General features: G+C 35.3%; 1 protein-coding gene across 1 annotated transcript in view; it reads right to left on the bottom strand.

Moving 5' to 3' along the window:
• Positions 1-17216, bottom strand: part of LOC118735208 (ATP-binding cassette sub-family G member 4) — a 602774-nt gene that overhangs the window by 461953 nt on the left and 123605 nt on the right. Inside the window, 1 exon segment of the mRNA XM_036464856.1 lies at positions 3754-4484. The gene's annotated coding sequence lies outside the window, so the exon portion shown is untranslated.

The following is a 17216-nucleotide window of genomic DNA, read 5'->3' as shown; positions in this document are numbered from 1 at the left end:
AATTTCATAGATTGTTTATAATGACTTTTGCTAAAATTTCAAAATCAAAAGTTATCAAAACAAGTTCTATGGGACTGAGAAGTATTATTTTCTACTTTTTAGTCCATTTATAAAAGCGTTGTATATTAAAAAGTTTTTTTTATATTATTTATTTTCCACTTTTTAGTCCTGTCTGAATAAAATTTTGCAATAGATATTAAAATTATTCAACGATATTAATAGAAAGGTGCACACACATGCATTTACATATGTATGTACATACAAACGAGCACCAATTAATTTTATTTAAAGAAATGGCGTGTCGTCTATTTCCGCCGATATGCGTGTATAAACCCTCCTCAAAGTCTAGCCAAAAAGCCAGCAACTCACACAACAGGTTCCCCAGAGCAATTCGCTCGAGAAAGTGGTACCCGGTACACGTAATACGCGGCACACAGCACAACAATCCGCCAAAACAGGCAACCCGGCCCAAAATTACCGCCGTAAAAGGCAGAAACCCCGAGCGGCAGTGCAGGAGCCCAAGAATTACCCTTAAAACGGCCACAGGAGCTTAAAAAGACCAACTGGTCCCCAACTGGACCGAAGGTAAGTAGTTTCAGTCTAGTCTCAAACTGGCTCCCAACTGGTTCCCGGACTGGTCCCCGACTGCAAACCAACTGGTCCCACGAACTAGTTACCAACTGGCCCCAAAGTGGGTACCAACTGGTCCACCTATACCTCAAGTGGTCCACAAGTCACTTCACTTACAAAGCATTCGATTTAGTTGACAATAGTCAAACTACATAACGTAGACCTAAAATTTCTACAGCGAAAGTAGAACTTTGAAATCGATTTTAAGCGGTCGTTATTCATATACCCACATACACACATACATATATTACTTTTCATATCAATTCAAGTGTATTACATGCGCCCCACGCTTTTCATTTTCAATTTCATAGATTGTTTATAATGACTTTTGCTAAAATTTCAAAATCAAAAGTTATCAAAACAAATTCTATGGGACTGAGAAGTATTATTGTCTAGTTTTTAGTCCATTTATAAAAGCGTTGTATATTAAAAAGTTTTTTTTTATATTATTTATTTTCTACTTTTTAGTCCTGTCTGAATAAAAGTTTGCAATAGATATTAAAATAATTCAACGATATTAATAGAAAGGTGCACACACATGCATTTACATGTGTATGTACATACAAACGAGCACCAATTAATTTTATTTAAAGAAATGGCGTGTCGTCTATTTCCGGTGTAGCAAACGTAGTACATAGGGCGACATCTAGATGTCATCTACCTCGCCCTATTCACTATGCTTTTTTATAGGAGCTTTTCAAAGCTTTGCTTTATGGTGTCGGACACACAACATTGAAAGTTTCTGGAACACAACATTGCAAGTTGATAAAAGCGTTGTAATAAAATGACATTAATGTTACCAATAACGACTTTTTTTTGGAAAGATTTTAGCAGTTGCCCCATAAACTAGAGAATTACATATTAAATAAACGAAAAAAGTTTGCTATTAGTTTTGGGGTGTAAGAAAATCGAAAGAATATAGAATAGCACATTTGTGCCATTTTGTCAGCTTTCACATGACTGGAACTGGAACTGTGTAACATTGATGACAGCGCAACTAGCACATATGAGCTCTGCATAGTTAAGAGACAGTTCTGAAATTTGTAGGGCGGAAATTTTTCTGCAGGGAAGTTCAATCAGCGATCGCTGTTTAGCTCAAATACGTTTATGTGTGTATGTATGTGGTACAGCGCAGTCCCGTCCAGTGTTGCCGTTGTGCGACTAAAGGGGCAATTTGACCCTTTTTATGCGCCAATACCCTTTGATTCGACTTTTTGAAAATTTTGATTTTTCGACCCTTTTCCAAAATTATGTGCGACTTTTGCCCCCTTTCAGAGATTGCTTAGGAAATGTTAACAAAACCATGCTATTAGAAAATATTTCCTCCTGTAAGTACGAAAAAATGCATCACTTAAATCTTCTAAAGGAAATGCAATTCTCCTTCCAGCAACTAGATTTATGGGTATATTTGCAACCCTGTTTTGTGTAAAGCTTGGCCCGCTATTTTCTTTTTAAATTCAACATATGTATTCTTCTACTAGTAAAGAAAGGCAAAGATAATATGGTGACCCTTTTTATCGTCAATGACCCCTTTTTTGCGACTTTCTGCAAATTCTCAACGGCAACACTGGTCACGTCGCTCATACACATCTCGTTTGGATTTGTGAGCTCGTGGTTGATCGGCACTGATGTACAGAATTTTCGCTTAGCTATTAGAGCTGTTAAACTATCGATAGTCATCCCAATCGATGTTTTCGATAGTTTGCATTGAAACTATCGATAATATCGGATAATTTTAAAATGCATTGACGAAGCTATTTATATAAACTTATTAGTTTTATTTAGATCCTGAAGAATTGTTATATAGCGATTTTCAGTCACTTTGTCCTTTCCCTTCGATTTTTTAAATATTTTAAAGTGATAATATAAAAACCTAAAATTCCCAATCGTAGAAAAACAAATCGCTTGCAGACGTAAAGAAAGTTGTATGTATTACAAAAAACTTTCATCAGTCCAACTCCGGCTACGCCACAGTATTTTATTATTATTATTATTATTATTATTATTATTATTATTATTATTACAACGCTTTTATCAACTTGTAATGTTGTATGTCCAGACAACCGTACTATAAATATAGCAAAGGTATTTATGGCAAACCTAGTCTAGATATCGAGGTTGATAGTTATCGTAGTTATCATATCAAAGACATACAATTAGAAAAACTCTAGAGATAGATGTCGCCTCGCCAGAAGAAGTTAAAAATATGCACTAGATACGCTACAGCGGAAATGGACACGCCATTTCTTTAAATGAAATTAATTCCTGCTATATGTATGTATGTACATATGTAGGCCTATACTAAATGGGAGCAAACAACATTTTGCTTGCATAGTCTTCTGTTCTCTTTTCACTGCAAGTTGAATTATTTTAGTATCTATTGCAAAATTTTATACAGACAAGACTAAAAAGTATAAAATAATTGAAAAAAAACTTTTTAATGTACCACGCTTTTATAATGGACCAAAATTAGAAAATAATATTTCTCAGTCCCATAGAACTTGTTTTCATAACTTTTGATTTTGAAATTTTAGCAAAAGTCATTATAAACAATTTATGAGACTGAAAATGAAAAGCGTGGGGCGCATGTAATAGGCCTGATTTGAAATTGAAGAGTAATATATGTATGTATGTGGGTATATTAATAACGACCGCTTAAAATCGATCTCAAATTTGTACTTTCGCTGTAGAAATTTTAGGTCTATGTTATGTGTGTAGTTTGAATATTGTCAATTAAATCTAATGCTTTGTATTGCATGCGCTCCACGTTTTTTACAACGCTTTTATCAACTTGAAATGTTGTATGTCCAGACCGCTTTGAATGTTGTATGTCCAGACCACCATTTATACCAGCTGCATTTTTTTTAAGCGAGCCACTAAAGAACGCTCAACTCGGGTAAAATTTCCTTTTAGCTACTTAAGCAACCCTGTTGGTAGCTGGCAAGAAAATGTGATTAGTTTAACTGGATTTGGATACAAAAACCAATTTAAATGAGTAATTATGCGAGGTATTTGCGTAATATATATAGTCTTTTAAAATATAAGTCACTTATAAAGGGAAGCAAAAATTTCCCTCTCAACTTTCCCATTAACAATTCACAATAGAGCAGTTTCTTCACTTACCAACTCTAGCATTCAGGTCGCGTACTTTTTAACCGACCTGGCTGAGCTCGGATAAATAGCCGAGTTTGTGTTGTTGCTTTGCGTGTATTTCGTCATTTAAGCGAGTGTTCTTTTGTAGCTCGATTGCAATACAACAACAAGGCGGCCACAACAGCAGCGACCGCCTAACAGCAACTTAAAGGCGACCTACCGCCTAACAACAACAACAGCAGCAGCAACGTTGTGGTTGTTAGACGGTGTTGCCGCCTTTAAGTTGGCCGCCTTGATGTGGTTGTTAGGCGGTGTTGTCGCCTTTAGTTTCGCCGCTTGTTGTGGTTGTTAGGCGGTGTTGTCGCCTTTAAGTTGGCCGCCTTGTTGCTGTTGGGCGATGTTGTCGTTGGTTCTTGTTCGCGCTGATAATTCTGCTGGTTGTTCCTCGGCGAGATCTGTCCGTCTCGGTAGTGGTAGAGCTCCGTAGCTGGGCCCTCGTGGGTACTAGCCACACAGTAGTTTCTTTTTTTGTTGTTGTTTTACTTTTTTGTTCTATCCCTTTTTTTTCACTGCACCGTCTACTGGGTTAGTTTTTCTATGGTATTTTTCAACCTTTTCTTTTCACTGAACACTATTTTTCATTATTTTTTTAAAATTTTCCTTGGGGAAAATATCTGCACATTTAGTCCGCTTTTTCTTCTTTGTTTCTTTACTCAACCGTTCCGAGTTTATTCTATCGAAATACTATCGCCAATGGTCGACTGTGGGGTTGCCAGCAGGTTTTTATACCCTTGCACTGCGGGAATATTCCACTTGGAAGAGTAACGGGCACTGCGTCATTTGGACTAGTCCCGTTACTCTTCCAACTGGAATTTTCCGCAGTGCAAGAGGGAATGTCAAAAAAGAGATCCGGGGTTGCCGGGACTCCTCTGAAAATATTTTTACCGGACTTAACCGCAAAAAAAAAATCTTTGAAAATTGCTAGTTTACAAGTTTGACAATTTCGTGGTGAATACGAACGTCAGAATTTTACCTTGCTCATGTGCTAGTTAAAATTTGACAGCTTCTAAGTGTAATCAGCCTTATCATGAGTTTCATTTTTTTTTTCTAACCGGTTCACTTTTCAACTTTTGGTTTCCATGTATTTACTATGGGCGGATGAACAATTTTCGGGCGAATATCAGGATAAGGCAGAATATTGTGGGCGGTAATAAAGAATGAAAATCAAAATGGAAGCTGATAAAAACCACAGAAAACGTACGTTACTTGCAAGTTAAAAAACAGATGTAGATTTGACAATTTCAGTAACACACAAAAGTAGAGCTTCGCAAGAGCGTGTGTTTGGGTTGTGGCACAGTCCGTATGTGAAATTTTGGATAATGTTGCCGCCAGAAAGTATTGGGTGCAAGGGAAAACGTAGCTGTCAAACTAGTAATTTATCGCAATAGATGCCTGGATATTAGCCTTGATATGTATTACTCTCTATATTCCAACATTTGTGTCAAGATACAAACTCCATCCTGTGAGAACGGGCAGTTACAGACAATTGTCACAGACTATCACTAGCCTCCGCCGGAAAGGTTCTATTACCCAAAAAAAGTAACCAAACAAACGTGCGGGAACTAGTGACAATCAGCGACAACTATCCACAAGGAAACACAGTTATCGTCAAAATGGCAGACCTTCCATGCAATTTTAGCGTTGCCGTACGCTCTAAAAAAATTATTAGATGGTGAAATTTCTGGCACGCCACCGGGTGCGCTATACGCCGAAGAATAAAGTATTTGTATTTTGTGCGGCGAACAGTAACCCATAACAAATATCACTACCACTACATGGTTAGTGGTAGTGCATTTCAATTTTACTACCACGGTTAGTGATAGTGGATTTCAAATTTCACTAGCACTATATGGTTAAAAAGTTAGCGATTTGTGCAAATCTCTTAGTTAGCCATTTCGATAGTTCCTTATACCAGATCAAAGGACTTAAGGCCCGTCCACATAGAACTTTGGCGTTGCGTTGGCGTTGGCGTCGCTTCAACAGCTGACTATGAATACATGAATTCAAATGCAGCCGTCCACATAGCCAAAATTCGACAACGCTCACGCCAACACAAAGCAAAAAGATGGCCAACTCTCAACTTTTCGCGTGCGTCGCTCGTCAGCTGTTGCGAATAAATAAAATTATGTGAAATATTTTTCCTTTTTAATCAAGTGCGGGCAAGAAATATCGTTTTTAATGCAATTATTGATATGAAATATTAATTTATCTGTCGTTAATATGTTAATTTAGTGGCCCAAGGATTCGCCGCCAAGCGTTCATTGTAGCAAGCATACTTTTAACGTGCGTTCTGTCAAACCAACGCCAACGCCAAAGCCAACGCGAAAGTTCTATGTGGACCGGCCTTTAAGGCATCCTTTCGTTATTGAATACAATACTTCTAGTGAAAGTGTCAGAAAATAAAACCCATTTTCTTTTTAAAAAATTGTCACTATTCTTCCATATGAACATTAGGGTGCCCATCGAAAATGATTTTTTTATTTAATTTCAAGACGCTATCCCCTAATTATACCTTTCATGAGCATGAAATGGTATTATAATTTTGGTCCGATGTTTGTAAGTACCAGAATAAGAAGAGATAGACCCATTAAAATGTATACTTAAATGATCAGAACGTCGAGCTGAGTCGATTTAGCCATGTCCGTCTGTCTGTCTGTCTGTCTGTCTGTCCGTGTGTTTGTATGCAATCTGGTCTCTCAGTTTTCGAGATATCCGGATGAAATTTGGCAGGTGGATGTATTTTTATAATATATTAATCATTTGTCGGAACCGGACGAATCGGACCGATATAACATATAACTCCCATACAACTGATTGTTCAGATATGAGATATTTCATTATAACTTCTTCAGTTATGCACCTAGGAACATGGAATTTTGCAATACTTCCACCCAATATCAACAGAAAACTTAAAGTGAAAATTACGAAGATCGGGTCACTAAAACCTATAGCTCGCATACAATTGATTGTTCAGATATAAGATTTTTCTTTATAACGCCTCCATATAAGTAGCTAGGAACATGAAATTTGGCACTGTTGTCACTCATTACCAGAAGAATGCTTTCAGTGAAAATGACGAAGATGGGGTCGCTATAACCTATAGCCTTCATATAACTTATTGTTCAGATATGAGATTTTTTGCGATAACTTCTCCATTTATGCTGCTAGGAACATGAAAATTCGGGTCTCTATAACATATATCTACAATACAACTGATCGTTCAGTTATGGGAATTTTCGTTATAACTCCTCCGTTTATGCAGCTGGGAACATAACATTTCGCAATATTTCCACCCGTTATCAAAAAAATACTAAAAATATAAATAGATCGGGTCGCTATAATCTAAAGCCTCCATACAACTGATTGTTCAGATTCGAGATTCTTTGTTATAACTTCTCCACATATGCAGCTAGAAACATGAAATTTCGCAATATTTTCACTAATTACCAACAGAAAGTTTACGGTAAAATTAACAAAAAGCGGGTCACTGTAGCCTATTTATATCCTCCATAAAACTGATTGTTCAGATATGGGGTTTTACTGTAAAACTCCTTTATTTGGACTGCTAAAACAGATAAATTTCGTAAGCTATTCTATAAATAATAATACAAAGTCTACTGAGAAAATCGTCAAAATCTATGCTGTATAAACTTTATCTCTTAAATTAAAATTTATTACGACTCCTTTATGTAGGTGTCTAAACCCATTAAATTGTGCTACCGGTTTACATACCGATCACACAGCAGTGAAAATCACTTATATTGGTGCTATATAAGGTATATCTTCCATACCTCTGATTTTGTAGATATGGTTTTTCATAAATATTTGTATCTCCTCTATCTATGTATTCTGTAAATATATAAATTTTTTCAAATGTAGTAATCTGTTAAAGTAAAATTTTCAGATGTTCATGAAAGGTATGAAGCCTTCGTAATCTGTTAAAGTAAAATTTTCAGATGTTAATGAAAGGTATGAAGCCTTCGGGATAGCCGAAGACAGCGCTGCTCTTACTTGTTTTATTTGTTTTTATGTGAAATATTATTGCCTATTTTTATAAACTTTTAAAAGGTCATTGAGAGGTAGCGGCGGTAGGTCAGAAAACACGATTTTGTAGTTTATTTTTTTTTTATATATTGGCATATTATGCTAAATTTCTATAATTTATGACTATTCCAAAACTGGATGAATTGAGTAGTCCACTTGCAAACAGCGTTATGTGATTTTATAATAGAAAGCCATAAATTTGAAAAAACGACTACGACAACAAGTAACATTTAAATTGAATCTTTTTTATTATTACCTGAAAATTTGGACAAATAAGAGCCTTATAAAATTGTAACATAACATAACATGACATAAGATAACATTAGCAGTCTATACGACCTAAAGCAGTTTTTTCTAAGTTCATCAGAAGATGTATAGTTTTGAAAGTTTATAAATAAGTGTGATAGCGACTTTTGGAAGAAGAGGTAACATTTGATGCTATTTTTTTCATAATATAAAACGATTTTGCACTGTGTTGTTAGTGGACATGAAACTGCTATATATACTGGTACGTAAGCCTCCAAAAACTAAAAATCGAAAAAAATTGTACATATCGCACTTTGCAAGTGGACTACTCATTTGTGCCAAAAGTCCAAAATTGCACTACTGTGCCTACTTTTCCATTACTGATCGAAATCCAAATTTTTTTAAACAAAAAAACGTTTACAGATATGACCAATAAAATTTTTCTCTTTTCTGGGGCGCGGAACCCCTCACTTTTCCATAATGATATACCTACAGTTTGATCAATAGGACAGATATATCCAAGTATCATTAATCCGCACCAAAAAGTTGGGGATATATGACGAATAAAAATTTTCTCTCTGCTAGGGGTGTGTGCTTTATCTGTAAAAGTAATAATATTAATAATGTTTTTCCCAGGGATCACATTAACCTGTTGTAGAAATTTCATAAAAAAATCGGTTTAGTACCTTAGACGCCTATAAGACACACAGACACGTACATATATGTATATACATTCATTTTTATTTATAAGATGTCTAATATCCTTACAACAGTTTTGTTAAAAAATGTATAACCATCAACCATATAGTGGTAGTGAAATTTGCAATGCATTACCGTTATATGGTTAGTGGTTACGGTTGCCAGACGTACTGATTTTATCAGTACAGTACTGATTTTTCAACTCTTGTACTGATTTTATTCATTTCTTCAATCAGTACGCTAATGTCCTGATTTTCCAAAATTTTTACTGATTTGTACTGAATTTTCGATTCAAACAAAATACGTTAGGATTTTCTTAAGGTTTTTACATAACGCTGGAACTACCTTAAACTGTACTGTAAAAAGTAAAAAGAAAATAATTTAATTTGAGTTGACATGTTTCAAATAATGTTTGATATGCCCAAGAAATTAATACAACAAAAAGATCAATCGTTTTATTGGCATATCGACGGGTCGTTACGTACCAGTTGCGATTATATGATGCAGCTTAAATTTTGTAAAAATAAGGCTGAGGTTTTTTTGTAGAGTGCTGTTAGTTATCTCGAAACTAACTTTCATTTTAATAACAACAAATTTGAATATTCGAATGGCTTTTGCCTATGACTTACAATTCTTTTTTTCACAATTTACTAAATGGACGACACGCCATTTCTTTAAATGAAATTAACTGCTGGTATATGTACATATGTATGTTTATACAAAACGTAAGCAAACAACATTTCGCTTGCATAGTCTTCTGTTCTCTTTCATTGCAAGTTGAATTATTTTAATATATTTTGCAAAATTTTGTACATAAAATAAAATAACACTTTTTAATATACAACGCTTTTATAAATGGACTAAAAATTAGAAAATAATATTTCTTAGCCCCATAGAATTTGTATAGATAACTTTTGATTTTGAAATTTTAGCAGAAATCATTATAAACCATTTATGAGATTGAAAATGAAAAGCGTGGGGCGCATGTAATATACCTGAATTAATATGAAGGGTAATATATGTATGTATGAATGAGGATATATGAATAACGACCGCTTAAAATCGATCTCAAATTTGTACTTTCTCTGTAGAAATTTTAGCTCTATGTTATGTAGTTTGACTATTGTCAATTACATCTAATGCTTTGTATTGCATGCGCTTCACGTTTTTCGTTTTCAATCTCATAAATGGTTTATAATGACTTTTGCTAAAATTTCAATTTCAACAACGGGCCCTTAGCTTAGATGAAAATGCTTCAGTTTAAGATAGACTTTACATATAAAGAACTTTTCTATTTAAAGCAACAAAATAAAATCTTTATAAAGAGCTGTTTTCATTATAAAGGTTTGCTCAAACAGCAGCGGTATGGTACCGCGCGGTATAACTCCATTTGTCATATTTGCTCATGTATGGATATACATACATATATACGTTTGTATATAGTTAACTTACATACATACCCAGTAGAAATTCTATGCATACAACATCGCTGTTGGTGGCATGAGCTTGCTGCTGTGTATACATGTGTGTGTATAAGTTCCCTGCAAAAAGTGGAACTAGGTTAAACACTAGTGCAGGACCACGCTACATTGTAACCAACACTAGTAACCAAAATGGTCCAAACATATGGAGAAAATATGGTTACATTAACATTGCGATGTCATTGGACCTGACCACCTCTGGCCAACGCTGCATAACATGGGACTACTTCTGGTCCACCGCTGCATAACATGGGACCACCTAGACAACTACTCCTTTTGGACCATGGACTGAATTTCATAAGATTTTGTATAAACCGAATATTTGATAATTTTTCAAGGTGCTTTTTAAATTTAAATAGCAAAATCTATTATTTAAAATTAATTTTCTTAAAAAATTCGCCGTTCCGATGGGCCACGAAGAGGTGGTGTTCAATACATATGTCAGTTTTTTACGTTTGAAGTGGTCCAGGTCAGCATAACAAGTTACTAGTATGCAACCTGGTCATTTTGCACATACTTTAAAACTACGTCCCAGTGGACCACCTTGTCCTAAAATTTTTGCAGGGGTTTAAAATAATTTGCAAGAATCTCCACATACACAACAAACATGCAACGTAAATGTATACTATGCACTTAGCTTGATATTTTAACATCTTCCCAGCTCCCTATGTTTATCTTCATCTAAAGCAAGGATCACAGATTTGTACATTTTGGCAGTCACAGAGTGGTGTTGTCTAGAAATAATGAGTTTAGCTCAATAACGGCTTTCCCAACAACACCACTCTGTAACTGTTAAAATGTACAAATCTGTACAAATGTACAAATCGTGCGATCCCTGCTTAACAGCTTCTTTACAGCGTGTTCACTACTGCTAGTGATAGCATAGCGTAATTTGCCGGCGCAACTATGTAGGATAGTTTTAGGGAGTGGTATGATAGATTCTATTGTGAATTCCTTGGTAAGATAAAATACCCGAAATTAGTTTGAATAAATCAGCTGCTAACCTTGGGATACTTCTATACGAATTTCTGTAGAGCACCTACCGGGTGTGTGGATTGTACTTGATCTGAATACTTAAATTAAATAACACACCGATTTGTTTCTGATTATGCTCCTAATTCGTGTTACATTGGGCGCGTTCATATTGTCTAACCGTAGACTGTTTGTCCTAGAAACGCACAGTTGAGTAGTTCCGCTCAGTTCAACAGTTGCCAACTTTCCGCAATTTTCCATCGTAAAATTTTTTCGCTACCTGAACTCAACGTGTTTTGCTCAGCCTAAACGGATGATCGAAAAGATTTACGCCGCTTATATTATATGTACTACGCTCATAAATGGAGAGTCAGCCCTTAATAAAAATATTATGTCCTGGTTATATAAAATACAACTAAATATAATGGCCCGTAGTTATAGTCAAAATAAAGTCGACTCTAAAGTTAAAAGCAGCTTTTTGACATAACTTTCAATGGAATATCTGTCAAAAAACCTGCTTTTAACTTTAGAGTCGATTTTATTTTGACTATAACTACGGGTCATTATATGTACTACGCTCATAAATGGAGAGTCAGCCCTTAATAAAAATATTATGTCATGGTTATATAAAATAAAACTAAAGAGTTCCAAATAAAATAATATAAAAAAAATCTTTTTTAAAAACAAGCTTTTATTTAACATGTACAATCAAAGGAATAAGATAAAGTAGTGTAACAAAACATTTTTTAGCATGAACATTTTTTCAAAACTGCACTAAAATTAATAAAACAAAATAAGTTAAGGTCTCGTTAAAGTTATTAAAAGCCATTTAGTGAAAGCAGTTACTCAAACTCTAATGAAAACAAGTAAGAAAGTCTAAGTTCGGGCGGAGCCGAACATTAAATACCCGGCGCAAGTATTAAATATATGTTTTCCACCTTTCCGAAAGCTACCGCTACATGATAAGCCGGAGTGTATACATTTTAAGTAAATTAGCGTCCTTAAATTTCGAAATATTGAAATTTCAAGCATATCTGAAATTTACCGTTATATGAAAAGCGGCCTCAATTTTAGTCCGATTTCAACAATTTTCAACGGTTTGCTTTTATGTGGCAAGCACAATAACCATACCGAGCTTGGTACAAATTGCTAGAACGGTTAGCGAGATACATATATGTGATCACAAGTGGGTGGTGCTACGCCCATTTTCCAAAATTTTGTCATAAACGTATTTCTTGGTAAAGAATTGTTGCAATCATCAATTTTGGATAAATTAGCTTCAATATTTACTGATTTATCGAAGATTTTGTATTTCTCGAAATTACCGTTATATGGGATGTGGGCGTGGTTATTGTCCGATTTTTAAAATTTTCAGCCATTTAGTAAGCTGTACTAAGGCCAACAACTGTGCCAAGTTTGGAAGAAATTGGTGCAGCGGTTACCAAGATATACACATGGAATCATAAGTGGGCGTGGCTACGCCCATTTTCCAAAAATTTATAATATTCATGTTTTCCGTCTGAAACTCATTCTAAGTATCAATTTTGAGTGAATTATCTTTAGTAGTTACTAAAATATCGCAGTTTTCGTATTTCTTAAAATTACCGTTATATGGGAGGTAGGCGTGGTTATTATCCGATTTCGCCCATTTTCAATACCACCCGTCCCACGCCCAAAAGAAGTTCATGTACCAAGTTTCGTTAAGATATCTCAATTTTTACTCGAGTTATCGTGTGCACAGACGGACAGACGGACGGACGGACGGACGGACAGACAGTCACCGCTTAATCGATTTCTCTTTTCATTCTGATCATTTATGTATACATTTGTCTATATCTATCTCGATTCGTTTTGCCTGTTACAAACAACCGTTATGTGAACAAAGTTATAATACCCTTGTGCACAAGTGCGCTCGGGTATAATTACTAACAATTTGTACTAATTTACTTCGTTTTTAAAAAAGCTTGTCGGCGAATTCAGCATACATGCATAACTGGTTAGGTATGTATATGTATGTATGCAGATATTTAAATGCCGGTTTGCTATTCGCGCGACAAACTTTAGTAATTTTCATTCGAGTTTGAGTAACTCCTTTCACTAAATGGCTTTTAATAACTTTAACGAGACCTTAACTTATTTTATTTTATTCATTCTAGTGCAGTTTTGAAAAAAATTTTCATGCTAAAAAATCTTTTGTTACACTACTTTATTGTATACCTTTGATTGTACATGTTAAATAAAAGCTTGTTTTTAAAAAATATTTTTTTACATTATTTTATTTTTCTATTTAGCTCCAAAAATTGGGTTTTACCCCCTTGCTCTTTTCAAATTTATCTAGCAAAATTTAGCTCCAGAAAGTTTTTGTTGTATTTGGTATATACAAGCCAAAACTTAAGCGTTGATAAAATGGAAAATTTCGAGATGCAGTGTATCCACCATAAACTCTTGGATCTAGGTTAAAGAATTCAAAAATTAATTAGAAGAAAATCCTTTTTCTGATAGCGCGGATTTTGTTATACCTTACTAATTTTACCTTTAAGGGGAGCTTGAAGTAAAACTTTCCAGAAAAATTTTGCGAAAAAATTATTCAATTCAAATATCTGAAATTACAGACTTTAACAGCAATGAATTCGAAATATAAGTATGCACCCTATTTTGGTTATAAAAGATTTCTTCAGCACTTAAACGTATAAAATTCGTTGTTTTTATTAAAATTGCCGAAAATGTTAAAACAATCTTACATCAATATATGTTCCACCTTAACAAAAATATGTAGCCCTTAATTTTTGCTACTATTAGTATTAATTAGCTCTTTTTTCGACCGTTTTGGCTCCAAACGAAATTTTTCTCTGGCAACACTGACCACATAGCTCTGCGGCTGTAGAACGCAAATTTTCAACGCTTTTTGGATAAAAACTAAACAAGGAAATAAACTTAAGATTGACTGTATCAATAGCATAATGGTATGCATGGAACTTGTAAACAAAAATGATCCGCACTATGTGTGGTCAGCTGCTAAAGATTTTAATGTGTAATTAAATGTTTTAAATTTACTTTTAAGAAATTAAACTTATTGGTACATAACATGTACATATGTATATATGCAAGTCATACAACCAAGAAATGTTAAATGATTTTCCAAAGTGCCCTTATAAGTTCCAGGCTCATTTTTTGTCCCGCCACTTAACCCAAGATAGTTCTGTGCAAAAGTGCAGTGCGTTTAAGCCTAAATTGGGTTTAAATGTATGCCAACATCTTCGCCTTAACATGTGGGCGGAAGCTCATTACACACAATTGCTTACATTTATTTATTTACATATAGATATATGTGCATATCAGGGTTGTTGCGAATATTCGCATTCGCAACCGCGGAGCTTCCGCATTAATTTTAACATTCGCATTCGCAAAAATCAATGCGGATCTTTTGCGAATGCGAATATTGAAGGGACCGAAAATTAAAGTTTTTTTTACAAGTTAAACTTGGCCAAATATTTTTATTCCGAAATGAAAGTACTTCCCGGACAATAAACAAATCGCTTATCCAAATGAAACAAGTTTGGTATCAAATGAAAGAAGACTTAAATAGCTTTAAAACTGAAATGTCAATAAAAAAGTAAATTAATAACCCTAGAACAAACCTTGGGGCAGGTATGTATTTATATGAATTTCTTTAGTATTATATTATAAAAAAAAATTTATAAATCGATCGTTTTTACTGTTTAAAAGCTATTTCAATCCTCCTTCATATGACACCAAATTTGTTTAATTTGGATAAGCGGTTTGTTTATTATCCGGAAGTGACGTTTATTTCGGAATAAAAAGTATTAGGCCAAATTTAACTCGTAAAAAAATAACTGTTATTTTCAATCGCTAGAATATTATGCAAGTGCACTGATAACACGTACATATATCTGACCAGTCACAGAAGAAAGCATTAAAATTGAATTACAAAAGCTAAAATCGAAAAACGCTGATGACGTGTTCTCCGAATTCCGAAACAACCAACAGAATGAGAATGAAGAATTCTTTGGAAAACAACGGTGTTTAAACAACGATCGTACCATGATGCTAGATTGTGAAGATGGAAGTCAGAAGGATACATCCGACACATGGGCGTAGCCAGGTAGGGGCTAGGGGGGAGGGCGGGCCCCCCCTAACTTCCAAATTTTTCCCTAGATATTCAAAAATAGTACCAGGAAAAGGTTTTTCCTATATAAATATATACTATATAACAAATTATACTCCCAACGCAAACAAAATAATTAGTAAATTAATTTAAAAAGTGGATATTTGGATCATCCGGTTCTGTATCAAGTTATTCTCTCTAACTTCAAAGCACTTCCACTTAAAAAGGGTAAAAACCTGACTGCAGTCGACAATGAGCAAAAATAGTTCAATTGTTTATTACTTTGTCTTTAGGTTTGTGTCTTTTCTAAGCGTACAACGAAAGTTTTGTATCACATAACCAATCTGAGATTATTGATAAAACTATAGACTATAGAGGTTGGGTGAACAGCCAAGACGTTTACTTCTTAAGTGTGACAAAACAAAATCAGTAATATATTTAGCATAAATGAATACACCAGCATAAAAAAATCTGCATACTCAAAATGTTCAATACGTCCTCATATTTACACATACCTATGTATGTAATTTAAGAGAAGATATTTCGCTGCAAAGCAATGGTTATAAATTGTTAGTTTACCTTACAAAATTGCGGAGAAATATTACAGAGTATACGGAAAAAAGTTTATTTTTTTAATTTTTTATTTTGAATAGCGTCGGGCTATTTGGTTTACTGTACAGGTATGTAGAGCTATGAATTTAAAAAATATATCAGGGTTTAGTTGAGATATTCGCTTTTGACCACTATGTTTTGTACATTTGCCAGTACTGCCATTCAACTGGGAGTAGCCCGCGTGCGCTGGGTTTGGGTCCACGTTAAAACCCTGCCCAATGAAAAAAAAAACACATGCCTGGGATGATACCCCCTTCTTTTGATGACGATCACGGCAAACATAGGAAGGACTATGATTTTAGGGTATGCACTTGGAATATCCGAACACTTATTCGGGATGGTGCCTCTGCCCGGCTGGTTGATATCCTACAGAAAATCACCGCCACCTACGAAATGCGATGGACGGCGCGAGGAAGGTAAGCGTGGAGCCTTGCGACGTCTACTACAGTTGCCACGTAAAGGAGTGCAATTCGGTGTTGGATTTGTGGTGGGAGGGAGACCGGCGTTCACTCTAGTGGACGAAAGTCTAGCCACAATCCGCATCAAAGCGAGATTCTTCAACATCTCATTCATATGTGGCAATGCCCCGATGGAAGAGAGGGACGAGGCATCCAAGACTCTCTTAGCTTAGAGCGTACATATTAGCTGAGAGTGATCGACTTCGCCGAAAACTTGGCAGTATGTATTACTGGGTTCTAGCATAAAAAGATCCATCAAGCTACATCGATGTCTCCACATCGAAAAACGGGAAACCAAATCGAGCATGTTGTGATAGATGGAAGGCATGCTTCCATGTTTTAGATGTACATACGTATACTCCGAGGGCCAAACATGGACTCGCACTACTATATTGATGCATCCACTATACGACCCAACCTCGGAGCAGCAAAAAAAGGGCCCCAACAATGCATTGAAAATTCAACGTCGAAAAGCTGCAATCAAAACAGACGGCCAATGGATTCGGCGCTCGACACTCACACCTGCTGTGAGAGAGCACTCTTCAACAAACAGACTTGCGTGATCAGTGGAACCACATTTCCCGCTCATTACTGGTACGATGACGAGTGTGAGAAAATGCTTGAAATGCTGTCCGATAGAAAAAACACCCGAAATTTTTAGCAGAGAGTAGAGCGACTTACGAAAGGTTTCAAGACTCTTGTAGGAACAACCATGGCGACCTAGGGACCGATGTCCAGAACGTACTCAGATTATGGAGGGAACACTTTTCGACCCTTTTGAATGGCAGAAGCACT

Source organism: Rhagoletis pomonella, unplaced genomic scaffold, assembly GCF_013731165.1.
Source record: "Rhagoletis pomonella isolate Grant_MI unplaced genomic scaffold, Rhpom_1.0 Rhpom_scaffold_00003, whole genome shotgun sequence".
Taxonomy (NCBI): domain Eukaryota; kingdom Metazoa; phylum Arthropoda; class Insecta; order Diptera; family Tephritidae; genus Rhagoletis; species Rhagoletis pomonella.
Note: the sequence above shows the minus strand (reverse complement) of the source record. Positions and strands in the feature narration are given on the sequence as shown.